Genomic DNA, 9,974 nt, shown 5'->3' with positions numbered 1-9,974 from the left:
TGTATATATTTATTCATGGTCTGTTTTTTGGATTCCTTCCACAATCCAAAAACATGATTGTTAGGTTAATTGACTTGTCTAAATTCTCATATGTGAACAATCTAATTTGGTTGTATTTAAATTAACTGTTTTTTATACAAAAATATCAATTCTAGTTTAGTTAAAAGTGAGTATATAAGGTTGGTCCAATGTCAATTTATTAGTTTGGTTAATCAACTGAAATGTTCAGAAAATCATTTGGAGCAGGGCAAAGATTTTAAGTTGTGTCAAGTGCAGTATTATTGTTTACATCAACATAATATTATCAGGTCATAACAAGCGATTAAATTCAGAGTCTGTGAAGTCAAATATTTTAGATGTGATATCTGGACATCATTTTTTTTTTTTTTTGTTTGAGCAAGGTTATACTTTTTCCACACTGGAAAAAGGATGTAGAAATAAGAAAAAAAAATCTTAAATTAAGTGTATTTATCCTTAATTTGAGTCAGTAAATGAGATAGTTTGCTAATCGAATGAGTAGATTTACTCTTAAAATAAGACAATTAGATAAAATGCACTGGAAATAAGACAATGCAATTGTGTTTTCTTTTTTTAAGTGTAAATTATTTTGTTCCATTGGCAAAATTAAAACTTAACTATAGTTTAATAATCTCTCATTGGAATTTAGGAGTAATTAAACCAACATAAATATTTTAATTCTTAAAGCTTCCAGGTTTGCCTCTCAAACGCTCCACAAATAGAAAACGAACAACTGCATTTTACTTTTCTAAAGATCAGCCAACCAAGAAGACCAACCACATCCAAAGAGGATGTGCAGAACAGCTCAGTTATCCTGGATTCATAGAGGAGAAACCACAGGGATGCTCTTCTTTTATTATTACTGGTCATATTCATTTATCTTTATTTTGGTCCATTGAATATGTTTAAAAACGTAATTTCCATCACACCTTCCAAAACTGAAACATCCAGATAAGTGCTGTCTCCTGTCATGGTGAGTTTTTATAAAATCTACAGCCTCCTAGAAAAACCTGAATTGTTTAACCATTTTGTCAATTGTAAGAAAAAGTAATAACATAATGAATGAAGCTTTTTAATCCTTAGCCTATTACCAAATATTCATACACAGTGCAGTTTGCATAGGTTTCGATTGCACTGGTTCCTGTATCAGTGTCAGTAATCCAGTAATAGCTTATTAGTTCCCCTTTGCTTAATTTACTTGAACTGCGGAGAATAATTATTGTGAAATTCTTACTTTAAAGTATATTTAATATGCAAGTATTTTAGTCGGGCCCATTCTGCTTTACTTAAATTCTCTAAAAATCACCAGAATGTAGAAAATAATGTAAGAAAAATGTTCCACATAACTGCAGACCACTTATTGTTACTCAGTAACATTTACTGTGCTATAAAAATTCCACATTTTGCCACGTTGTATTAATCTTCTGAAAACCTCAAACCTAAAGTTGCACCTAAACTCATCTAACCCCGACTGTCATGATTTTATCAAAAGCTCGGACCCACATGCAGATAAACCAGTCCAGAGAGACAAGGGAGAAAGTTTAACAGGTTTATTGAGAGGTTTTGTGGAGGTTCCAGTGTTGCTCTGAATACTGCTCAACAGGAACTGAAAGGTGAGGGGAAGACACTGCGGTTAGTTCAGGTTTAGTGGGAGAATTGATTCTTGAACTTGAAGAGGAGAAAAGGTTGGTGGACTCACGTTTCCAGAGATTAGGTTGACTCTCAGACTCCAGCAGGTGAGGAATGTGTTCCGGTGTTTGTCTCATACAGAGGAGGGCGGACAGGGTTACCCAGAAAGTGTTTGCTTGTAGATGAACAGAGAAAGACTGACTGCCACTCAGATTTCCTGCGGTACGTGAACGGACTGTTGTGCAGATGAATCCCTTGCTCAGTGTGAAGCTCAAACGTTTCCTCGGGGAAAAGTGGATCCAAACCTCCGGTTTGTATCCTCAGCTCAGTTTGAAGCTCATTTGATCCTTCCAGGGAGAGAAGGTCCGAAAAATCCAGTTTGCAGGATGACTTCCTGCCGAGAGGCAAAGACAAAAACAATGTTAAGACTCAGGTTGACAAAAACTCAGTTTGACTCAGCAAAACTCAGCTTGGCTAGAGTACCCAAAACTGGCAAACACTCTGGCGTCGAGGTAGTGGCAGTCAGCAGCTTAAGAACACTCCATTAACGAGGTAACGACTTGCAGGTGTGTGAGGAGGAGAATCAGAACCAAGTGCCACCTGGTGAAGGAAGGAAGACAAACAAACAAAAACACAGACCACACAGACTGGAGTCCTAACACTGACAAGGTTTCCTGTCCGAACTATTGTTTGGTGAAAAGTTGGCGGCCCTGTGAATCAGTGAGCCAAAGGCCAAGCACCACCATGGTTTGTATATCCCACACAGATATAATGTCACATTTAAGATTTATCAGCATTATTTACAGTTTTTTAGACTCCAGGATTGAGTCTGATGGAGAAACTAGAGGAAGTTTAACAACTTGGAACTCATGGGGTGTCATTTGTAAAGATAAGCAGTCAAAAATTAGGAGCAATATTTATGGTTATTTAGCATGTTTCAAGACAGAAATAAGGGGGTTATTTATTAATATTAAGTCGTTCATTCATTTATTTAAATCTTACTTTGTTGAATATTTATTTGGAGCAATATTTAGTTTGCAAATTTAATATTTAGTTTAAAAAAAAATATTTAGCTCCAAACTAAATATTTATTTAACAAAGTAAGATTCTTATAAATAAACGAATGCCATTGTGAAACAAGCTAAATAACCATAAATATTGCTTCTAATTTTTGACTGCTTAACTTTGCAAATGGCATCTCATAGGAGCTCATCACCATGCATACATGATCAGATAAAGAGTCCTGACATTACTAAACAAGATAGTAAGTGGCTTTTTCATGATTTCATTATGACACTTTACTCTTTGAATATTTTCCAATGCAAAGAAATCAGATCTTTGTGACACTATATGAAAATGCTCCAGAAAGCACAGTAAAGATACACATTGTTGGATTCAGCAAGTACCTGTAATTGAGTACAAGACACTGAAAATGTCAGTTTCTACAGTTTTACTTCATATGCTCTTTGAATTCAAATTGGTTTTCTTCATTTTGCAAAACAAAAAACAAACAAACAAAACTTATTTGAACAAACAAAATCTGTAAAGGTGAAGAGCTGTTCACAGCTGTAAACAATACTGCAGTGGATATTAGAAATCACTGTTTTTTTTTTGTTTTGTTTTTTTTTGCAATTGTTAAGACAAATTTTTACATTCAGAAATGTCATTTGCAAAATGGGTCACACAGAAACTCAGAACAAAAACAAAAGGCTTTCCTTGGCAAAATGTTTTTCGATTATCAAAACTCTTAAATCATCTCCCAAAATCATCTTTCTTCATCTAAAGGACCAAATTCTGATCAGGTGAATAAATGTGCATCCTCACTCATATCACGCAGCAGCTAAAGGTGTTGGGAGCTGGAGAAATTCCACCTTTCTCCAGCAGAGTCCGCCGTGGATCCTCTGAGGGAGCCCCCTGCACAGCTGCAGCTCGTCAAGATCATCAGAGGATCCACTACTTAAGCTGTCTTCAGACCTTGCCTCAACGCCGCAGTGTTGTTCCAGTTGGTAAGCGCTTAAGCCTAGATCCTTAGTGAAACTCTTTGACTTTGAATCCAGCCGGGATTCTAATTATTGTCTCTGTCTTCCAGGAAACCTGTGTCTCCTCTGTGAAAGCTCTGGAAGAGCTAACCTGCCGAGCCGACCCTCAGAGCCAAACCTGAAGAATCTCAGAGAACCTCCAAGCAGCTCTGGACTAGAGCTGGGAAACCCAAACCAAGGTCTGTTCATTATAGACGTGAGACGCTGAAGCAGCAAACGGACTCTGCTGATGAACTCCTCTCCAGACTCAACAGTGACTCTCCCAAAGCTAACCTCAAGAACCCTCAAGGTACAATCAGTGATCCTCTGGAAATCAAACCTCTGTTGGCAACGCTAACTGAACTGTCTCTCACGCAGACTCCGGTGAACCAGTATCCAGGCCCCGAACCAGAACCAGTACATTCTGTGTGCTTGTGCATAATAAACTTGTTAAACTTTCATCCCTGTGTCCGTTAGTGGTGTTCTGCATTCTTGGGTCGCTTTTAGTGAACCCATCATGACAAAAGGTTCCTTCAGTACTCACTGATTTAGTGCTGTGAGCATTTGGGGTTCATATTTTAGACAAATGAATGAACAGAGACAGTAAATGTGTTTACTGCCCAAAATCTGACAGCTTAAAATGATGAAAAGTGATTTCCAAACAGAAAATATTAACGTTAATAAGTTCTAAGAAAATAACAGACTTGAAGCAGGTTTCAGTAAATGAGCCAAAGCAATCGAGAAAAAACTGTAATATAAAACACAGTCACATACTTCATAATGTAATATAATGATTATATTACATATTATATAAGCTTATGATGATGTAATAACACAATAGAAAGCTGTATGAAAGCATTTGATGCGTGTCCACAACCATGCATCTGAAATAATGAGAAACTAATACCATTAAGTAAACAAATGATTAATTTGTTTGAGATTGAATTTAATGTGCAAATGTAATAGTGATTTGAGAAAAACAGTGACTGAGAAAAGCTGTAACTAGAATTACAAAGTTTCTAAAAAGTGAAACCTGAAGAACAAAACCATATTATTTAAAGGAATGACCAATTAGATCACACACTGCTGGCTTGTGTTGATTTGAACTGTTTGTCTTGTAAAATAAAAAAAAAAATCTGACTTTTTTATGTTTTGTTTTTTACCAGGGATCAGTTTTCAGTCAGTCAGTCGTTTTCCTTTATTAAAACCGAGATAAAAAATAACAAACAGAGATGGAAAGAATATTTCATATGAATTTCCAGCATTTCTCAAAATTTTTGCTCTGTTTAGAAATTTTCTGAAACGTATGGCCTCTATCAAAATTTCCTATTCCTTTGAACAGCGCTAGATATTTCTTTGTTTGCCCTGTTGTCATGTAGTAACAAAATCTTGTGTTTAGATTCTGGGGTCTTTCTGCATGAGGTTTATATGTTGAGATGAAATTAAATGTCTTTCCTCCTTTAAAGACATTTCATCCCAGCGCTGCATGTCCAGAGTAACATCACACCCCCACCATGAACTGTTCTCCCTTCTGCACTCTGGGAAGTGGCTTCACAGCAACCACTGCAGGACCAGCAGGTTCTGCAACAGCTTTTTCCCTGCTGCCATTAGACTGTTGAACTGCTGAAACTCTAATCAAGTCTCTGCATCACACTTGAAAACATATTTCCACTACCAACATGGCTGCTTTTTACATATTCCCTTTGAAAAGAACACAACTCAATGTTCTACTGCATTTTGCACCATATTCATTTGTTTGTTTTGCACTGCATTGAACCTTTACAAATCGATGCCTTTTGCACCATGACTTTAAACTTGATTTCCTTTTCTCCCTTACTGTTTACATTCTGATCACTGCTGCACTTTATAAATGGTAATGTTCATTTCACTGTTGGAAGCTGCTCATTCATTGTTGAAAAGCATTATGCGACATTTCAAAATTCTTGAAATTTCGAAATTTCGTTTGCTACAGTATACACTCTGTGTACCCCTGTCCTGGTGGTCTGTCCTGGGTTTTCACTACCAAGCACTCAAATGCTTTTCACAAATCATCTAATTAGATAACCATTTGAATATAATCGGATCATTACAAGATTTTAGATCCAAAATAACTTATTTTTGGTTGAAGAAATGCTCAGATTATTTGATTTCACTCAATAAAAGAGAGGAGCAGAAATTATTGTCTGGGTTTTGAACCCTGTCTTTGTGTTTCTGTGTCACCAGGATCATTCATGGTAGGCCTGCCTCTGGAGACCTCAGTCACACAACCCAGCTCTGCTTTGGCAGCATCTGTAAATATAATAGTTGTGCCAAATCGACGTTAACATGAAACATTTTCAGAGGTCGTAGTATTGAACATGTAAGGAGTCTGGCCCTTCTTTATGTAATCATTAAAAAATGGGTGAAAATGTTCCACCTAACAGGGAGAACGTATTATCTGTAAAATCCTTCACTGAAGTCATTTTACTGGAGATATATAGAAACATATCCTCCTGAGAACCGAAGAAAAAAAATGTTTTACAATTTCTTTTTTTGTGTGATTTCCCATGTATTTGGACCTAAAAAAAACACATTACAATTTAAATTTTTTTAAATATATTTTTAATTTTAATTTTAATGCATGTCCACTGTGGAGGACAACAGGACGATTTCCATGGGAAAATAGAACAGGCTTAAGAAAAAAAAAAAAAAAAAAAAATATATATATATATATACAGTATGTCTTGAAAGTGATATTTACCTAAGAACTTTGACATTTGATAAAATCAGATACAATTCTGTAAAATTATTCTTTTGTTTGTTGCTTGCAACAGCAAAAATACATGTATTTAGTTCAACAATAAACTATAAGACATAGAACTAAGCAGTTCTGTATTTCATCTTTCATCTTCCTCTGGATATTTTTATTTTATAACACTAAACATGTTAACAGATTGAACGGTTAATATGTTGGGCTTATTATGCATGGGGCTTAATTTAGTTGTGATTTAGTGCGTCCCTGAAAGCCTCATCAGCTTCATGGTTGACTGATGCCACCCGCAGATCGTTCATCTTAAACCTCCTAAAAAATATAAATAAAATACTCTCTAAATTCTAAATAGCACACTTTTTTTTTGCAGAGCTGTTAATTATGGAGCAAAATATTTTACTTTATCTGCTCCCGATTCAACCGGGCCCCGAAGTTTTTGTAATAAAGAGGTGAGGGATTTTAGTATTTTGGTCAGTTTGGCTACGTGGGCCTGCTGAGTCTGCTCGTCCCATTGTCACGTCTGAGTTGCTGCTTTCGTCAGCAGAAACACAGACACAACCCCCCCCCCCCCCCCCCCCCCCCGAGCATTCAAACACACACACATATTTGCACCCATATCCCTCGCACTTTAACCTGAATAAATTCACTTTGATTTCACAAACAAAGCTTTCATTTTGACAATTACTGTAAGACCAAATGCACTCCTCTCACTCCCTGTTTATCCTTTCAGATGCTTTCTCTGACCTGCACATCAACAGATATATACTATTTACACACACCAGCAGAGACGGGGTGTCTGGACAATGTGCTGACCTCAGGAAGCCATTCCTAAATGTTTGTTGTTCAGTGCAGCTAAGAGAGGTAATAAGAGGAGTGAACCCTCAGTTGTACGCCTATATTTGCTTATTCTGCTCACACTGGTGTGTCGACAATTTGATGTTAATTTAGAAATAAATATGTTGAAAAGCAGAAGTTTGTGGTGCATATGTTTTGCCTGAGTTAATGAGATGAATAGAAAAAGTGGGTGTGACCTACTGCTAGTGGCTTTTGATGGACTGCCTGCCACGAGCTGCCAGAGGCGTAATGCCACTGCCACCGTTTAACTTTACTATTACCTGCTGCAAATATTTTACAGAAATAGCAAGCAAACATTATCATTAATCTTGAAATACAAAGAAATTACAACCAAATCAGACTAATTTACAAAAAACGTCACCATTTATCAGCCTCCAGTTACGTGTATATCAGTAGGAATAGAAGGGATGTCACAATTTAACAGTTAAAAAAAGGCGTAACCTAATTAAAAGACAGTAATATAATTTACTAGACATTTGACCATCAGCTTTATGTTTTGAAGTGAAGACTGCATCACTATGAGCTTTTACTTTAATCTGGACAATTATGACAATTTGTTTTTTCCACATCAACTTCATTAAGACAATCTGCTTTAGCAATGATTTAAAAATTCTTATCAGTATTTTACTCATCGTGTTATTGCCAGTTAGCTGTTCACTGCTCCCACTGTACCACAGAATGTCATATCTTGCTCTCATCAAATGGCAACTTTGTTTTATTTAAAAAAACAACAGACTTCCGCCTCCCATGACAAATATTACTATAATTTTTCAAAAATAAATATACAATCAAAAGTAAAGAGTAAGAGGAAAAACAGAATGAGATGAACAAACCAATCAATGTTTGCTTAACTTCCCACTCTGTAGATAAACCCTTCCTAAAAGTTAGGGTGCACAAAGAAAAAGAAACCACATCCTTTGATTTTTCTATGCAGTTCTTAAATATTATATTGCATTTAGCAACACAATACATTACATGATAGTAAAGTCAAAGTAAAATTATACTTTTCAAAAGTCTTTCATGCCTTTTTATTCTGCTTTGCTTTAGCTATGCTTTTCGGCTGTATGTTCATGGTTGTTGTCTACCTGGATGGTGAACATCCTCCCTAGTCTCCAGTTCTATACAGCCTTTAGCTGCTTTTTTTCAGGATTGTCTTGTATTTATCTACATCCATGTTATCAGGTCTAATATACCTGCTGAAGAAAAACACTCCAACAGCTTTGTGCTGCCACCACCGTGCTTCACCATGGAGAGGGTGGAGAATGTGTGTTTGGTGTGGAATGTTGTTTTCCACTGCACATTTAGGCCCAAAAGTTACAACCTGGTCAAATCAGAACAGAGCATTTTTTCCAAAATTTCTCACCTACATTTTATTTTTTAACAATGACACTCCTCTGTATATTAACAGCTGCACAACTAATGGTTGTCCGCTCGACAAAGTCACCCATCTGAGCCGATCATCTCCTCCAGTGTGTCTCAAGGCCTCTTAAATGCCTCTGTGTGATGCTCTTGTTTCCTGGGCGGTCAGTTTAGTTGGACTGCTATGACTTGGCAGGTTATGCCACACTCTTTCCATTTCCTTTGATGAATTTAACAGTGGTCAGTAAAATGTTCAAAGCCTCAGATAAACTTTAGAACCAATCTTCTTGCTGGCAAAAGTACTGTATTTCTTGGTCTTCATGACAATGTTTGTTCTTTTGTGAACTCTTACAAACCTTATAGAACAGCTTGACACATACACGGGTAGACTTCATTTATATTTAAGATGACTTCTAAAGGTAACCGATGATTAAAAATGATTTTATTTAAGGTGATCTGGACTGAATAAAACATTATATAACACTCATTTGATTTTTTTTTTTTTTTGGACCGCATTGTAAAACTCAGGTTACTTATACTCTACTATTCCAAAAAAGAAAAACAATCCAGTGGACTTTGTTTCCAAGCTTGATGACATTTCGATTCCCATCCAGAAAGCTTTTTTAATTCAAAATGTCAGGAATAGCTTTGAGTTCAAGATTTTATACAGTAGCCCATCAAAACCTTGTTTTTGTTTTGATGGGCTACTGCATAAAACCTCGAACTCAAGTCCAGTGGAAACAAAATCCAGGGGATTGTTTTTTATTTTCTTCTTTTTTTTTTGGAATGACTGTGACCTGTATGACTGAGAATCTTCACCAGCATATACTCTGCTATGTGTAGGTGAATACAGTATCACATACAAAACCAATAAAATACAAGTATGTGGTAAATGCATATATATTGCAAATTATTAATTGCATTTAATTTACTCAGCGACTTTGATGGTTAATATGTTGTGTAGATATTTTTAAAGGATTCAAGTATATTAGAAATACTACAGGCCAGATTTGCTAATATATCCTTTTAGATCTCATTAATAACAGGTGGCTGATCATTGGTGAGAAGTTTTTAACATATTAATCCTGAATTCAAAAGCTGCTAATTTACTTTCCACTCCGATTAATCCGATCATATAACTCATTGTTTAAACCTGCCTTCTGTCTTTTTTTTTTTTTTCACCTTTGCACCTAATGCATAGATTTACTGCGTAACGCGGTATAGCCTTGCATGCTCTTTGTGTTTGAATGAATCAAAGTGTCCCTGTGCATTAACCCCTCGGTGGCCCTCACAACAAAACAAAGCAAAATGCTGACTGGAGGCCAGGCGTGCCTTGCCCCCGGCCC

The sequence above is a fragment of the Cyprinodon tularosa genome, unplaced genomic scaffold (genome assembly GCF_016077235.1).
Source record: "Cyprinodon tularosa strain WSP-4 unplaced genomic scaffold, ASM1607723v1 ctg1143, whole genome shotgun sequence".
Classification (NCBI taxonomy): Eukaryota; Metazoa; Chordata; class Actinopteri; order Cyprinodontiformes; family Cyprinodontidae; genus Cyprinodon; species Cyprinodon tularosa.
The sequence above is the reverse complement of the archived record's forward strand: the minus strand, read 5'-3'. Positions refer to the sequence as shown.